Raw genomic sequence first — 15,935 nt, forward strand, 5'->3', positions numbered from 1 at the left:
ATCTCATTTACTTTTTTAATACTGTATCACAATCATAAATTCAAGTTACATTTACCATCCCCTGTTTGTTCTCGACCTCTTTTACAAAATGTCAGCTATAACTCTTTTAATGGATCTTTCTGTTTCTATGTAACTACTATTTATTTTTTCTAAGCTGAATATCACAATATTATTTTCTGTTGGTATCTCTCAGTTCACAAGGTCCCTGCCTACTACATTTCTGTTCTTCATTTTGCACTCACCACTGCTAGCAGGGAGTCTAGTCTAGTGACCACTGCACACTTGATTCAAAATACATTCTTCTCAAAAATTATGGTGCAATAAGAAAATCCCACTAAAAGCCTTTAGTTAGATAGTTGAATGACCTGATGTCCCTTCTGGATTAAAAGTAACTAAGTTAAAACACAGTCATGTGGATTTGCTAGTGTGTGTGTATAAAAGACAAGTCAATTAGACTGGAGTGTCTAGCATTTGATCTCAAACGTAAAAAATGAAACACTGCATTGGATTCAAGTTGTGAGATTGTATGTAATTTAGGGAAGAGAATCAGCATGTTAAATCTGCAACAAATCTATAAAGAATTTAGAATTTCAATTATTGACAACAAGCAGAGGACAATATATCTGATTTACTGTTCCTTGGATAATTAACAGAGATAAAGAACTGCAATGAAAATTGGAGGTTTTAATTGTTACATGGTTTGGCAAGAGGGTGGAACATTCAAAAGACTTTTCTTTTTCCTATTGCCTCATCTGGTATTGAGTAGAATGACAGACCAGCTGGAAAAATGAGTCAGCAAGTTAAATTAAACAAGCCAATTTTAGCAAAAAAACATGTTCTGTGCTAACATTTTCTGTGACAGGACCCAGAGTCAGCCAAAGGACTGAGACCCATCTGTCTATACCTTTTCCTTATAGATATCATGCCAAAGAAGACAAAGGGTTTTTAAACTAAAAAATACTGATTTAATTACATCTAATAGGAAATATATGACTGAGAACACTTGGAGCAACTACATCAGAGACACTGGATATGAGCACCTCTCCCTTTGCTTGTCCTTCCTTTTAAGTTTGGTTACCAACGAGGTTGATTTCCAAGTTGAAGCAAACTGCCAAGTACTCTTTGATCCCAAAAAGTTGTTTTTCATCACCACCAAAGCCTGTTTATTTCTTCTCCGTGCTTCTCTGCAGCCTGTTAGGTTCAGCACAAACTACAGGTTCCTGGGTCCTTTGGATATGACTCTTGTTCTCAACCATCTGCACTAGAGGACCCACATTTATGTCCCTCAAACTTGTTCCCAGGAAAGTGCAGCCTTGCCTCCATAAACGGGAGATCCATTTATCCTTTTCATAAAGAAGCAAATCAATAAGAAAACAATGGAACAGTCAGAAAAAAATCTGTCATTCTGATTTTCAATGGATCTAATGGAAGTGAAGTACTCTAGAAACTCATCCCCCTAGAATGGAGAACAAGAGATGAGCAACAGACTGCTCTGCCAGCCCAGTCACATACAGTCTCAAAACTGTTCTGCAGTATGAAAGTCCTAATTTCGACCACAGAGTTCAAGCCCAGAGCTGTGTTAGTTCTGTCAGGAATATATCATGTGCTGGTAATGGGTAGCTAATTATCTGTACTTTTCTCACTCTGAAACTAATCTTGGAGAGAAAACACAAAAACTTTTATTCTTTGTATTATTCATTTCCTGTCAATTGTAGAGCAATGTACTTAATAACAAGCAAAACAAGTGTAGAATGAATGTAAGGACAGTCAGGCAGGCAGCACAGGCTGCCCAGAGATTGTAAATCCTGACTCCTTTGGGGTTTTAAAGACCATACTAGATAAAGCTGATCTTATTCCTGGCATGGGACTAGAGACCTCAGTAGGCCCCTTGCATCCTGACTCCTCCTAGGATTCTATGAAGGACATCGAAGGAAAACAAGCAAATATCCAAGTCCTAGTCTGAGGAAGTGGTAGACAAAAAAAGAGAGCTACAGAAAATAGAGGAAGTAGTACTGTATTGAAGAAAACTGCCTTATTATATAATGAATTTTATTTTTATTTTGTATTTCTCCCTACCAGAAAAAGCTCATAAAACCCAAGGTGAATAGAAGGATTCTGACTGCTACAGATATTAGGGGACACTGGCAGTCAAGACAAGTGAGAAATTAAGAGCTTCCCATTAAAAGGTTGCTTTCCCTACTGACCTCAGTTGCTTTTTACTTATCCTATTTCTTCATTTTGCTATTGGTATAATACAAAGATTAAATTAGACTCTTCCTTTGAGTTTATCATGTTATGAATATTACAGAAAATTAACAGCTTGAGTGATGTTAATTGGAAGTGGTAACTAAGCACCAAATCACACTTGTAAATTAGAACACTCCCAATATGTGTAAGCAGTAATTGTAAACCTATGAAAGTTTGAGGAGCCAACCACTCTGCAAGCAGTTCAGAGTGGATGAACACGCATCTTTTTTGACAGATAAATTATGTCTTGAATTCTATGTTGCTGGAGGAGAGAGCTCACAATAACCAGTTATGTGTATCTTTTCATTTCTCTGTTTAGGAGGAGATAAACTGACTTTCTGGGATATAGATGTCTCTGTCAGATATCAAGAGAGCTACACAATGAATTTACACAAGTAGATATAAGCAAGATGGATCCCATAATTTTATGTCTATCATGTAAAAATAGCAGGAGTGTCTGACCACAAGAAACTGAATCAAAACCTGATCTCATCATGGAACTTCACTTTTCATGATAACAGTATGACTTCAGAGTATTTTAATCAAGCCTTTGTAACTGCAAGTAAAGATTCACAGATAATTGCTTTTACTATCCACCAAGAGAAGCTGTAATAGAAAAGGATAAATAAATCAGTAGTTTCAGCATGATCTAGGAAATTATTTTTCCCAGCGCTGTGTTTATAGATTATCAGATGTGATGATTGTTTGAAGTTTACACTTAATAGGTATAATCCTGAAATAGGGCAATATACAAAGCCTATTTTGCTGAATAAAGTCATAAAAGTGCTTTTCTATATTCTATTATGCACTCCGTCTTCTAAATCCCTTGTACATACAGCTTTCAAACCATTTAACCAGTTTACTGCTTTTCTGCCACAGATCAGGGAACTGTTACATGGTTTTCAAGCTGCCACAGTTAAAACTGTGAATGCACTTTTTGCCTTACTGTCTTTACATCTGTGGCAGAAATCTGAAGATGATTTTGGATTCTGCTGTGAACTAACTAAGACCAGAAAGCATTTATGATGTATTTGAACTGAGAACTGAACTTCAGAGGACGATCTGAAAACCCTACATACTCATTAGCAAACCACTGGGATTAGCCACAAGGAAGCACAAAATGCAGTTTCACTTAAATTTTGGTCCATAACCTGTCATGATGAGCTACTGAATTCAAGACCTCAAGGGATGTAGTTCTGAACCATTTGGATTTTATCTATAAAGGTAAAGCAGTTCTTTTTTCCCTGAGAAGCACAGGAACAAGAGAAATGGTTCTGTGTTTAACAGCAGGCGCAACACAGCAATGTGTTGGAGTGAAACTTGAGGCTATCTTTATGCAGTAAATAAAACGGGACATAACCCATTTTGTTTCTCAGGCCATGAGGTCAAGTAGCACAGCATGGCTCACATCTTTACAGCTAAATTACGTGCTCCAGGCCCTTCACCAGCTTTTTTGCCCTTCTCTGGTCCTGCTCCAGCACCTCAATGTCTCTCTTACAGCGAAGGGCCCAGAACTGAATACAGGATTAGAGGTGCAGCCTCACCAGTACAGGGGGATGATCACTGCCCTGGCCTTGCTGGCCACACTATTGGTGACACAGGCCAGGATGCCATTTGCTTTCTTGGCTGCCTGGGCACCAGCTGCTCATGTTCAATGACCATCAGTCAGCACCCCCAAGTCCTTTTCCGCTAAGCAGATTTCCAGGCACTCTTCCCCAAGCCTTGTAGCATTATATTTTGTTATAAAATCTTTTGAGAAGAGGCCCTGGCTCATGTTACCCCCTGAACTGAGCCCAGACATAGTTCAAAAGAGTCAATTGCCACAGGCCAAGAACCATACTGTTGGGTCTGTGAACAATTAAACACTATGGATAATTGTGGACATTTCTCCAGCCTCCACCCTGCTCTTGTATGTACTGGAGGAGAAAAACCCATATAGAAACCAATGAGAATTTAGCTCTCAAATATTTAGATGCAAAGATAATTTCAGGCTGGACTTCTCTGAATTTATAAGGACTTAAAGAAAGTATTAATATGTTTGATAAAATACCTGCTTGAGTGTTTCCATAATTGATTCCTCCTATGCTCTGATTCAGCAAGGCATTTAACTATGCAAGTAGTATCCTTGACATAAAGGGAAAAATGCTTTAACTGAGCTTAACAGTCCAAGTCCTTGGAACTACTTTTCTAGACATTTATTCACAGTTAATTATTTTGCTCAGGCTTTCCATGTATGTATGGAGTCTTCTCTATCATTAATATCTTTCATTCACTACAATTCAAACTTCAAGCTGCAATGCTAACTTATGAATTCATAGCCTAATTATACTCTGTGTAATTATAGTTTAATAAAGAAAGGAAATAATGACACCAAAAATTAGCTCACATTACGAACTAATGTTAATACTTGTATCGCAAAATAAAAAAGCCCAAAAAATTATTACATGTTAAGAGATTATTGAAGAATCTCACTTGCTTTGGACATGATTCTGTAATGATAATGTGGGCCCAAAACCACATCTCAAGATACCAGGAGAACAGATCCAAGAACACTTATAAGTTATATGCAATTACTCTATAAAAACTAAAACCTGAGGATTGTACCTGAAGTCTTCATAGCATATGCACACAAGGAAAGGTGAATGGTCACTGAATGAGATTTTAAAGTGAATGCCACAAATCCCTGAAATATGTTTTGAGAACTGAAAGTATTCCAGAAATTAAGATAGTGGTCTTGCTTACCTTCTTTTTTTTTCCTCACAACGAAGACATAACTGCATTAAAGTGGAGATATTTTCTAGTGCAGAGGTTGAAAACACCATTCTGGTTCACATACTGAAAAAATTCAGAATTAACACTCACAGAACTAAAAACCCTACAAATTCAGTTACACTGTTCTACATCTTCCTAGTGCCACCTTGTGGAACTACAGCAACTCACTCCCTACACACAAAAGGGATAACGTGGTGCCCCTTCCTCTTCTGTTGTATGGCTAAAAGTATAAAGCTATAAGTACCTTGCTGGTATCTACTAATCCACCTCTGCTAAACTGATTACAGTTAGATAGATGGACCACTGATTACGTGACCATTTGCGTTTTTATCTAGTTTAGACCTAATGTAGGAATACTGCATAATGAGGGAGCTCTGCCCTCTGTACTGGACTGTCTCCACAAATAAAGTTTTTAATCTCAGTATTTTCCAGATGCAGATATAAATCAGCTCTGGTTTATTAGCTTATTACAGCATTAGTCTCGAGCAGTGTTAAGAAAGAGAAAAGCTGTGCTTTCAAAAACACCACTAAGACTTCACAATGATGTGTTTGACGTCTGAGAGTCAATTTGACTGTGTCAACCCTACCATAAACTGTGCCTTGATCCATGCTCCAGCCTCAAAAGCAACTGTGGCATCAGAGCCCACATATATGCACTGAAGGTAAGCCATTGCTCCTTCCCTCTTACGCTTGCTGCCCCAGGAAGAGTCCTAAAACCTTATCTGGGAGTGTGCCAGTTGGCAGAGGCTGAAAACTTCTCAGCTTTAACTAACAGTTAATACATATAAATGATTGCAGGACAGTGTCCAAGCCCATGTTTCGGCCCCATGTAACTTTACTAATATAAATAATGCCTTAAGACATTTAGACTAATACGGTGTCTCTGACAGAGTGTAATGCAGTTGCTGTATGCTTAGCTCTCCTGCTTGAAGGCAGAAAGGGATTTTATCCAGAAAATCCCAAAGTACTCAAATAGTCTTCAGTGCTGCAGATTTGTGGCTGTAGCTCTGGATCAAAGGATGCTGATGCATGGGTTGCTTCTCCTGTGATTTCCAACCAAAGTGCTGTTCCCACCAGACCACCTTACCCTACCTCACCTCGGAAAAAAGGTAAAGCACTCAGCATGGATCAGGTGATTTTCTAGCCACTCACCCTGACTCCTAGTCTTCAGATGAAGAAGTTACACTGTCATCTTTTTAATAATTCAGCTGTTGAATATTTTACCTTGTCTACCTGCGTTCTATTCACTCAGTCTGTTTCCTTTCTTAGTTATGTTAATAACAAAGTTTCTTTGTTGAAATGAAAAACAATTAAATTCCTCCTTTCCCTAAGCTATTTAGCATTCCCTGAAGAGTAATTTTTTTTTTATTCATGTTCCTTGTAAATTTGGTGGCCCATATCAGGAACCAGACAAAGGACTTGACAAAGTAATTCCCACTGTACTCAGGATTAAAAGCATTTTAGGCGTTTCTTTAGATAGTCAAAACAACATTTGGAGGCAGCTCAGCAGTTGGAAAGGACCAGACTAATTAGAGAGATATTTATGGTTCATATTGTGACACTAAGCATTTTTTTTTCCTTTGGCCTTACAAGACCCATGGAAGAAATATTACAACTACCAGCTACAGATTTAAAGGAATATTTAATATTACAATGAATACTGCAAACACTAATTTTAATCAGGTTTTCTGTCTTTTTTCCTCATGCAAAGTCCTTGAAAATAGTGTACTAACTATTTGTATAGCTACTCCTTCTATTTTCACTTCCATTATTCCAGTTCCTGTACAGCATGCAAAAGAGTAGCTGATACTAGCTGGATGCAAATGCCAAATACCTGTATTAGAAAAGGTAAAAGGATGGGGGAAAGGGAAGTGCCACTGGAAATTCTCATTCCCAGCAGAACACATTTACAGGAAATCTTTCCCTCTGGAATAATCAGTTACACAAAGTTCATGCCTGGTTTCTTAGTGGCCCAATCTTTGCAGGAACATGAAAATTCTAAATGCAAATGATTTCATGAGCTTAAAAAAGGGGTATGCCAGCTCAACAGAAGGGACTTCTGTTCATGCTCACATGCTGCTTCTTGGAGACTGACCTGGGAATGGAATTGTATCTTCAGATCACCTTAGAAGAGAGAGATTGAGGGATGAAAATGTTTCAAGTTTGGCTCCCTATCCTTTTTGTTGGGGAAAAAAAAAGTAATTATCATATAACAATGGAAACTCAGCAACTCAGCACTGCCATACATGACTGTGTTCAGGGCAACCTGACCTTGCGTCTGCTTGCAGGTAAGATGTTCCAGCACTAATGCAAGCAGGCAGTGATGATGCCTGCTGTCAGCAACTGGCAAATGCCCTAGCATGGCTGAAAGACCAAGTCTTATGCACAACCACGTAATAGAGAACGTCCTTCACAGTTAGCAATCAGTGCATTCTTGCTCACTGTACTTCTTGCCAAACTGCACCTGAAATATCAGGATTGCCTACGAAAAACTTTGCATATATATAGATCTATAGATATAATACATTCTACAGATGGTTTAATAATAATAAAATTATTTATGGCACAGTTCATTCCTATACTGAATGCATTTTCATTTCTTTTGTTATCATCTAAATAAATTGAATTTTCAGAAAAACATCCCAAACAAACAAAACCTCCTGATCCTACATGCAATCAACAGGTAAAGAAACCTTAGGGGTTGTCTATAGCCCTAGTGTGTTTAACAGTTTGTAACAGAGTTTCTTAATAAATTTAGATGTAAATTTTGCATTCACAAAGGCTGAAAAAGGGAAGAATAGAGACAATGTACTTGAGTTAAATCACACTTTAGCTGACATCAAACATTTTTCGTTCTCTGATGTGAGAAATAAATGTTAATAGTTTCTCTCAGTTTCTTAATTGAAAAAAAAACAAGCAGAATTTTATAAATATACTTCTTACAGAGAAATTTATTATAGACAAAGTATTGCCTTAGAGGGTTTTGGGTTTCTCTTTGGTTTTGTTTTCAAATAAAATAGCATATACAGACTAGGTTTGCAACAGAACACATTGAGGTTATTGTTTTTCCTGGCTACAAGTAGGCTTGAGAATACCATGTGGACAGTCTGCATTATGCAACTCATGGCCTGCAGAGAGGTGGCTTCATAAAAATTTCTGTAAATAAACCAGATTATTTCTTGTTAAAAAATCCATTTAAATGAACTTGGAATTATTAAAAAAGTACATCTGCAGCTTTCACTCCAGGTTCTTTTGGTCAGTACAGATTGTGTTCTTTTGCACATAACTAATAATGCAATTATAAAGCACAGAATTCCCAACTAAGCAGCATTTAGCAACTGTCACATTTTAGTCAATAATACCAAGTTATTTTTTTTAAATCCATTCAGTTATGCAGGCTTAGTTACATTACTTATTCTATTAAATGGACAAATTCTGCAGTTTCTTCCCATAAAGTTACACTTGTATACCAATATTGTAAAATTAATCTTTGGAAAACTCCAGACTCAGTGAATACACAAGTGTAAGAATCATGACTATATAATGGGTCATTTTATAAAAAGGTATCCTTAATCTTCATAATCATACTGGGTGTTTTTTTCTTGTGACCAGTTTTGCTTCACTATCTGCAGAAACTAATTATAAACCTTTAAATTTTCTTCATTTTTGTTTTTTTAAATGAATGATATTTATGAGTTTCTCTTAGGTGGCACTTATAGCAGAAGAACTTTTATATTCTCTGTCTATAGATGCACTATTATAGTCAGTTCTTATTTACATATGGCACTTACTTCACAAAACACAGGAAGCATAGAAAAATTATTTTAAATTTTAATTATATAGGCTCATACATATAAAACAATATGATGGGAGGCACAATTCCTGAATATCTTGCAGCAGGTTAGAAAAAAATCTTATTGTAGAAGATGCCAAGACCAGTTAGATTTCTTTCTGAATTTTTAGGAGAAATTAACTGAAAATTCTTGAAGAAAACCAATCTTTTGAGTGAAAGATCAAGAAATTACTTTTATTTTGAGGAAAGGAAGGTACGACAGCAGTTAAAACAAGGATAAAGAGACAGAGGATAAAGAGACAAGACTTCAACAAACTCAGACAACTACCTAGATGAGTATTGTGGGATGATAATCTACAGAATAAAGAGCTACGAGATATATGGCAATTCATGAAGAGGAATACATTAAATATACAAGAAGAATCTTCCTAATGCAATGTAAGGTTAAAAATGCTTAGAAAATCAAACACAGAAACAGAAATTGAAGATTACCTGAAAAAGCAGCAGTTACAGGAAAGATTCAGAGCAAATAAAGACCCTAATATTGTTGAATAATATAATGCAGTAATATAAAACAGTTCAAAAAAGAAACCGTATTCTGATATATTCACCTAACTGATCTGGAAAAAAAAAAACCAAACCAAAAAACCAACATAAAAAATACTATTTTCTCTTGGTAACACTTAAGTTTCTTGAAGTGTTCAAGAGCATGTTTTAAGAAAGGTAGAGATGACATTATACACAATAGGGGTAATAATAAACAATGAAAAGAATTTAAGATACCTGGAGAATTTGAAAGAATTTTGTTAGAAATTGAAAAGTTGGATGAAGGTGACAACATGAAAAGGGTTTCTTAAAATCTAGTAGGAAATTATGAGAAGTAATTGTACTCTGTAATGAACGTAAAATGGAAAGAAAAAAAACAACCCTCTAAGCATACTTTGCCTTGAGGAAATTTAAGGGAGGTTTTCAACAGGCAGATGTCGAAACACAAATGTTTCAACACCTAAGGAAGCTGTGGAATTGGACACTTTAAAGAAGACGTTGCATAAACATCATCAGGCATGGCCTAGGTATTAAATTGTTCATTGCAGAAAGTCACAGTCCTCCAATTCCTGAATTACAGAAGAACACAATCAACTCACACAGCACTTCACTGCAATCTCAAATTCATGAGGATGAATGCATGATTAAATGCATGGGGAGACTGAAACAGGATGAACATTCGGATGTCGAACCTCAACTAGTTCTGCCATATGTAGCATTTTTGTTTATATAAATAAGTAAAATACAGTCTGACTCTCTTGCTTTCATCCCAAAACAAACATAATGTTCTTTTTATATTAAGTAATATCCTACCCTTCCTGCCTTGATTAATCATTTCATGCCATCTGCAGCAGCAACCTCTATGTGATACCCTGAATCAATCACTATTAATGTAGTGGTTCGGAACTGAAGATCATAAAAACAGAAGTATCAAATAGCCTTCTCCATGCCAAATTTGAAGGAAACAAGCTGCCACTTGGGTTTATGTAACAGATACGCGAGATTCTAATATGACCGATAAGGTTACTTTTCAACAAATCTATATTAAAACCTTCATTAGCCTTCTGCAGATCTCAACACCATCACATGGATTTTTACCTTGCACAGTAGATAAAAATCCCATGCGGTAACAGATAAGACTCATGCTCATAATGAAACAACAGCCTAAAGAGAAACTCTGTATCAACACGTGTGTGTGGACACATACATGAAAAGTCTCTTCTGCATGCAAATATTCTTCCTAAAATAAGCCCTCCTCTGTCACACTACACTCCTTGATACACCTCCTAAATCTGCAGCAATCTTGCCCAGCAAACTTGCGTACATATGTAGATCAGCACAGTGGATGTGGCAGTTGAATGGAAAAGGCGGTAAAAAAGGGAGAAGAAATATATAGTGTATGACTTCTTTATTGAAGCCTTTAAGAAAAACCTTAGAACTGATGTTATATAGTCTAAAGGTAAAGGAGTCAGTGAAAGACAGTGGAAAAAGACTGCTGTAATCCAGCAGCATTGTCAGGGCAGGGACACATACATGGTAGTGGCACATCACCTTAGGAGATGATGGCTGAAAGGACAACATACATACATTTTTGAAAGAGTAGCCTAAAAAAACACTGCACTCCAATTCCTAGTGGGGCAACAGGGCTTCACCCACTGTCAGATAACTGTGGTTCCAAATTTAGGTTTATGGGGAAAAATACACATCTAATATCATACTGAAAAAAAAAAAAAAATCATTGCATAGACTTACTCGTGATGTCAAATAATAGAATTGTGCAACCTGGCTATTCGAAGCATATTTGGATAATGAGCGTCACAGAGGAAGACTGCTGATATAGAATATTTCAATTCATTAATGTAGCAGCATTAATCTATGTTAGGAACGCAGAAGCTGGGACAGTGGATATTATTGTAAGTCCCTCGTTAACAAGTAGAGCTAAGGAAGAGGTGAAAAAATAGATAATTTGCCTTAAGAATAAGACATTTCTTCAGTGAGCACTCTAATAACACAGTTTCCAGTTTTACTTTGAAATAAAGAACAAACCAGGGAATGGATTGTGGGATTTATATATACTGATCCAGGTTTCACTTAGAATATTTTAGCTTCACCAGTTGTGCATGTCACAATATATACAATAAATTGAAATTAACAGCTGGAAGATGACACAGTCTTAAGACAGATTTGATTAGGGAAGGAGCCATGGAGCCAGTTTAACCAGCTAGCTGGAGAATTCTCCATGGGATTTCCTGTACCATCACTCCAAGAAAATTCACAGCACAAGGGACTATCAGGGGGAATGAGAAATATCTTAGCATTTGGTTGTCTAAAGATCACAGAAGGCTGATGCAGTGTAGAGAAGGCCAGAGAACAATATATAATCCAGAAAGTTTAAGAAAAAAAAACCTTAAATTTTATCTATCAAACTATGCTACATGTCATTCAGATATAAACCAGATTTTGCTTGGTTCAACACTTAATTTAATTATTTTATGTTATATCCTGTGTCACAAGCCTATCACAAACTCAGAAATGCAAGAACTGTCAGGGTTCACTTTCACAGATATTAAGCTCTGTCACTAGTGTTGAGAAAGATGCTGTTTCTATTTCTGGCTCTATAAGCAACCCTAGAAAGTTACATTAGTTTAGTCTGACACCTGGTGAGAATCCCATAGTTACTCCAAGTGGAAATATTATGGGCTTTTACAGTAGTCATTTGTAGTCAGGACTAGCACTTTCAGCCTTACCTGGAATGATTCATATATCATTGCCTAGATTAACACAGGTTTTTTTCACTTTGTTGGCTTGCAGTTGTGCAGTAATGGATTCAAACCAATGAAGAAACTGGTTCCCTCCTTTGGCAATGACAGTAGGTAGCATTTGTGTTTTAGAAGAAAGTTTTGCAAGTGCTTTCTCATAAATATTTCATTTTATCTTTCTATTCACATGCTGAATGTGTCCCATTAGGAAGAAGTCACTGCCAATCATAAGTTTCCCAGTGGAGTTACAGCAACCTGGAGCCTCCTCCCATAGGACCTCTATCACTGTGGCAGTTCTGTATTCACCACATACAGGTATTTTTAATGGAAATTAGTTGTTGGAAAACTTCACTGCATACCATTTCCTCTCAAATGATACAGTCAGAAAAATCTACACAAAAGGAGGTTGCATTAATCATGTGAGAATAAGACACGAGACCCAACTTATGGTTCTCCTCTTATCTGCAGGGTTGGATTAATCCTGCATCTGTTGGTCTGACCCCCACAAACCTGTATGTGCTAGGAAACTTCAAACTGAAATGAGATATATTTAAGGTCTCTTCCTACTCCCCTGAGTAGAGCAATACTTCAAGACACAGGGTTCACAATTTGCACCCATGAGCTGTAGTAGTCTTTTATTTTCAACCTGAATTCAAAATTCTCAGGACTGAGAACTCCTGCTGGGCCTCCATTCCAATTAAATTAATATTGCTGTCTTCTGTGGGGCCATCTGCATCATGAGTGCAAATAAAACTAAAGTTTACTACCTCCATTCCTGAAATTTAGTGTGCGCGTGGTATTTCACACATTTAATGTGAGCACCCCAAATGTTGCCGCAAAGGTGAACATGCCAGGTGTTAAATATCAGGCACAGCATGCAGCTGCAATCTGTGACAATAAAATCTGGCTTCATAAACGAGAAAAGACATGCAAAGGTGAAACATAACTGTGATTTTCCACTTCAAACACATGAAAACTAGGAATATTCCTCCTCAAAGTGTAAGTTTTGCAATAACTCTGATATAGTATAAATGATTTGTAAAGACATAACATTATTTTAAATATATTTATGTGCTATTTCAAACAGATTAAACTCCCTAATTTAATGGGAGAATTTCCCAGCACCTCAATTCTAGGCTTCTCTTTTAGTAGTTTCCAATTGTTTATTGTTTTCTTTCACTTCTTAACTTGAAGGCTGCACTAAGGGCACTGCAAACAAATATCCTTGTCATCTAATGGGCCAAAATTCATTGAAGCTTCTTTGGTATCAAGGAACTACAAAGTAACTGACAGAAGATGAAAATACTTTTAGAGCTGAAGAAATTTTACATCAGGAAGATGAAAACAAAGATTAATAGATTTGAATGAATGGTCTTTTGTTTGTATGAGAAGAAGAAAGTAAGTTTATGACACTGCGTACCTACGATGGGAAGTAAGTGACTGTGGTATAAGACAATAAATATCCATCTTTATATACGGTATGCAGAGCAGAAAGACAAATGAAGAGCAGGCAAGAGAAGACATCAGCTGATTCATATTTATACTATGAAGTGCTACTACAGTAATACATGGGCAAATATTTAACACCTTGCTCATATTGAATAGTCTCTTTACAAATTATAATTACAAATGTGGTCTCACATTAAATGGACTACTTGTGAAACAAAATATGAATTAAGTGCAATAAAGACAACAGAACCTAAATCCACATAGCTTTAAATCATTTATCAGATGAAAGCAGCCTATTATGCAGTCTAAAAGAAGGTATGTCACTATGTTTGTGACAATGACTTTAAAAAAATTGAAAGTATATGTGTATTTTTCATGTTAGAATGTGTCTGTTGGTTATGTTAAGATGCTCCACTGAAACATTAAATTACAGAGAGGGAACGACAAGAGAGCTCACGTATCTTCATTCTGGAATCAGATGCAGTTTTACTAAGGAGAGCATGGCCACAAGTATATTCTGAAGTAGTCTGTTTTTTAAAAATATTAAAATCCTATGAAAGATTATCAGGAGCTTTCATTATAAATGTTAAAAATGAATTTACTGGTTCAATCTCATTCGAAGTTTTCAACCATAAATTTCCCTTCGGCACCACAAGACTTGTTACTGATTGAAAACACTAAGGAGAAAGCAAATGGTTCTTCAAATTGCACCTGCAAAAACCCTGTTAGTATTTCTTGTATTTCCAATGTCACCTTGGAGAAAAACAGTAAAGGATAGTATCTAGCAACCCACTGCTTTATTAGGTAAATAACAAAATGTAAGCGCTTACTAAGAACTTGAACTGTAGGTATACAGAACTTAATCAAGTTTAAGAAATCTGCCTTGCATTGCATCTGAACTGCAATTAACTATATACTTCAATATTCAGAAATCCTTACAGTGACTAATATCAACATTATAAATCTGTTGTATACAATAAAAACCCCAAAAGCCTCATTCACTAGAGAGAACAAGATAAAGAGCGTGTACTGTAATATATATAACTTTATATATAAAACCAGCCCATCCCTTGGCAGTACAAATTTAAAGTATTAAAAGATGCAGTAGAATAACCTTTTTAATTAGTAAATCCTACATTTCATCCATTATACTCCACAGAATAATCAATCATTACACATGATGTGAGTAAGACCACAAATCTCAGCACTATAAATATGTTTGGACTGGACATCTTCCTATACTTTCTTCTTAACACAGCAAATTAAATGGAAAATAGTAAGAAATCAGTCATACATTTCCCCCCTTATGCGTGTTTTCCTTTAGCTGATGGCTTTTGTCATAACATGATAAAAGCTATCAAGACCAAATTTGAAGAGGAAGCTCTGCGTATGTTTTCAGAACACAGGCATGTGTGACAAATTGCTATGATTTCAGTCCTCCCTTCTAATTGTCAGTTTAAAAAGTGCTTTCATCCCAAAGATTACCTAAACCCCATCATATCATTCTATATGAAACACAATTATAAAGCACAGACAAATTGATTACTGAAGGTCACTGAGTGAATCATTGGTTGAGATGCGAATTCTGTGTTGTGTTTCTAGATCTCTTTTTGAAAGGATTAATTTAAATATATGGGGATTCCAGCGGAGTACTTCCACTGCTTTATACGTAAGCATCCATGGCAACTGGTAAAGTGTCTTGATAAACTGTAATCTTACTTCTAGCTGCTTTTTTTTGACAGCAAATTGAAACAAACAAACAAAACCCCAGAAAAAAAAACAGGTACAGGCACAACCCCAAACACTAGAAAAGGTAAATTCTTTGTTGTACTGTGAATCCAGATCATATTTAATTTCTAAAGTGATTAATCTTCTAAATATAAGGATTTCTACTGAGATGCAGCAAGAGACAGTTCTTCAAGCCATTTTCTTTCACACACACACATGCATTTTTACATCAACGCCAGACCAGAGGTCTTATTAGATTCAAAACTTAAACCTCAAACCAGCATAGCTAATAATCCAATCTAATCTGAACAACACAAGCCATCCAGTGATTCTTGTGTCAAACCCATAATTCTGGTTGAACCACAGGTCAAATTTCATCAGTCGAAAGCCATCCTACTCCTACCTAAGACATCCAAAGATATAATTATCCTCACTGGGAAAAACGTGGGTTTGTTTCAGCCCAAATCTGTTCAGATTTAGATTCTAACCTTGAGATTTGGTTTTTGTCATTTTTGTCATGAACAACAAAATCATATAGAAAGTATTCACAGTAAGGAGATAAAGCTATATCCATATCATTTAACTACCTGTGCTCCCTCTTGATTACACCAATACAAAAAACCTGCCAATAAAAAGTTCAA

General features: G+C 36.2%; 1 protein-coding gene across 1 annotated transcript in view; it reads right to left on the reverse strand.

Annotated features, from left to right (window-relative positions):
- The window catches only part of CACNA2D1 (calcium voltage-gated channel auxiliary subunit alpha2delta 1), a gene marked incomplete at its 5' end in the record, with an annotated part of 176,474 nt that overhangs the window by 59,887 nt on the left and 100,652 nt on the right, over positions 1–15,935 (reverse strand). The window lies entirely within an intron of this gene.

The sequence above is a fragment of the Neopsephotus bourkii genome, unplaced genomic scaffold, assembly GCF_033783945.1.
Source record: "Neopsephotus bourkii isolate Nb327-2 ecotype Australia unplaced genomic scaffold, CSIRO-AGI_Nbou_v1 NB_1328, whole genome shotgun sequence".
NCBI classification, from domain to species: Eukaryota; Metazoa; Chordata; class Aves; order Psittaciformes; family Psittacidae; genus Neopsephotus; species Neopsephotus bourkii.